Source organism: Diuraphis noxia, unplaced genomic scaffold (assembly GCF_037042655.1).
Source record: "Diuraphis noxia isolate RWA-SAM2 unplaced genomic scaffold, SU_Dnox_SAM2 contig0005, whole genome shotgun sequence".
Lineage (NCBI taxonomy): Eukaryota > Metazoa > Arthropoda > Insecta > Hemiptera > Aphididae > Diuraphis > Diuraphis noxia.
Window position 1 is genome coordinate 20737449 of NW_028301715.1, and position 2868 is coordinate 20740316.

Sequence of the window (2868 nt, forward strand, 5' to 3'; positions counted from 1 at the left end):
TTATTGTTTATTGCTAAAATATTTTTGAATGGCACTTAAATTATGATTATTATTTATTAACATATTTTTGAAGATAATAATAATTTGTGTATTGTGTTTAATATAGTAGGTAACTTTATGGAGACTTCTTGAGTCCAACTAATTTAAAGAAATTATTTTTTTCCCAATTTATATGATATTATTGCATTATTTGGAGGTAAGATCTTGAAATCTAACACATATAGTGGTCATGAAACGTCTAAACGCACCTTTAGCTCGATTCTGCCATTCATTAATTTTCTTTAAATTTGATTCAACTGTAAAATAATAAATCAATTTAGTAAAATATTGTTCAATAATATATAGAAATCAAAATTTTTATCTTACGTAAATGAGATCCTCCATTGCATTTGGTCTGAAAATTAAAAAAATCAGTTTTGCATATATTACAGCAAATTGGCTAGTACAAATTTTAATAAAAAATATTTGTATTTTAGATGTTCATTAATAATTATAAATAACACAATTAAAATTTGGATCTATAAGCCTCTTTCCCTTTTTCTCAAAAATCTATTAAAATCTTTTAACTCATTTTCTTCAGATTTGGATATTGATTGAACTATAGCACTAAACAATAAGTTTTAAATGCTATATTTCATCTCACTAGGAAGAAAACAATATTGCAAATGTGCTATTTTCTTGATTTAAAACTATCATTTGATAGAGTTTGACGTAAAGGATTATTTTCTAGGCTGTGATGGTTTCCTTTTCATTTTTTTTTCATGGCTAAACATTACTTTACAAACTCTATTTACAAATTTACTATGGCTCAGCTCTTATAAGATATTTTTTTAAATAATGATTAAGTACCAAAAGGTAGTAAAATAAAAATAATAATTTTCAAATCACCACTAAAATGTATTTGGATAATGTTCTAAAACTAAAAAAATCTTTTCTCAATAAAATAGAAACATATCAAAATACCTCAGCTTTTAAAAATCCTAATACCTCTTCTATTATTACACCTATATAAATCAGAACAATCCTATATCACAATTGGCAAACAATTTTTAAGATAAGAAATGTACACAATCAAACCCTTTAGTGAAATCCTATACTGAGGTTAAAATTAAGATGGTAATGAAGCTTTCTTAAGTATTGTTACAATAACTTTATAAATCAAAGGTGAAATAATGTAGCTAAATCACCGATATTGGTTCCTCTAACGAAGATAATCATATCAATTAAAATCAAATATTCTTATTGTGCATTGTATGTCTTTAAAGTTTTATGTTCTTAGAATATATTTATGACAAATTAGCTATATGATGATTTATACCACCCAATGACGACTAAAGAAACCATACCTAGCTAAAGTCTATAATGTACTTTTAAAATTCTACTAATTTATAATATTTAAAAGAATATCACCAAATGTGGGATAACAATGCTCAAAAATATTTTAAAAAGGAGTACTCAAAATCAATTACTCCACAATCCCAATATATAAAAAAAGTATTTTATAGCACATAGAAACCATAATTATATTGCTCAACTTAACTGCAGATTGATAAGGCATATGAAATGTGAATAGAAAAATAGTTTAATCAAAATATCTAACTGAGCTTTTTGTATGTTTCATCCTCACAGCTTATGTTTATACCCCATTATTGTAAATATAAGTAATATAGTAGTGTGATAAGATTATTTAGTACCAAGCCTACTAAGGTGTATCATTTAACAGATGACTTCTGTCAGTCTTATGACCAGTTATTGAAGTTATTACGGTATCTCAGACCTCAGGATAATAATTTTAAATAAGTGGTAACTATGCAATATGATAGTAAGATCCATAAAATTTTTAACTCATCATACATGGTCCTTACAAATCACTTAAAGAATAAAAAACATACTACAACTGCTTTGATATTTAATTAAATAAGATTAAAAAAGTGACATTTAAAATACCTTTTTTTTTAAAAAAAGAGTAGGCACCTAAAGAGTAATCAAGAATTGACCAGTTGCTTTATACAGGGCAACTTAACATAAGTTCTGAATGAAATATTGATAATTTAATACATAATAAATATAAATAGTGTTCTAGTCATGGACTTATTAAAAGTACTCTATCACTGTTATTGCAATACTTGACAGAAGGTAGTTAAGTAAATATTACCATGGTTCGTTGTGCTGCTTCAACTTTGGCGGTCTCGATTATGTCATCTACAAACACGTTGGCAGCCGCCACCAACTGTGGATCGTCAATGGACTCGTGCATTACAGCCATGGCGATGTAACTTATTTTTGTAATTGTCTAACTGGGTAGTTTAATATAAAATAACGATGTATTAATTTTTTTTTTTAGTTTAAACGAAGGTGACAAATAGAACTATAATGTTTTGTTTTTGATGGACAATAGTACAATTTTTCACAATTAAAGTAAAAAAAAGTCGTAAAGATAGCTATGCAATAACATATAAATTAAAATGTTCAATCAATATTCAATATGATATACTAATTTTACCATGGTTAAAATATTAATTATGTTATCAAGTTTACTTGACTATTATTATCATCATTATTTATTATTTTAACCACAGAATATTATGAAAATATGAAATCGGAATGGTCACTTCTCAAAAAATTACATTATTCTTATGGAAATCTGATAAGAATGTCCACCATATTGAATCCAAGCACCAGTGTTGCTCAAAAAAAAATCTTAAATTTACCTCTTACAATACAATAGTTCAGCTAAAAATTTTATTTATTTATATAATTATAATTATAATTAGAAATACTGTTTATATTGTAAAATAGGAGGCATAGACTGAACCATGAACTAAGATATATACTATATACAGGACTGGACAGTGTTGGGTGGGCGGG

The 2868-nt window shown here is 26.0% G+C and overlaps 1 long non-coding RNA gene across 1 annotated transcript; it reads right to left on the reverse strand.

Moving 5' to 3' along the window:
- Nucleotides 1-2547, reverse strand: LOC149055029 (uncharacterized). Its single transcript, XR_016191873.1, has 3 exons — nucleotides 2156-2547; nucleotides 367-394; nucleotides 1-296 (listed from the first exon to the last, which is right to left on the reverse strand). It is a non-coding gene; the product is annotated as an uncharacterized LOC149055029 (long non-coding RNA).
- Nucleotides 2548-2868: the final 321 nt, after the last annotated feature.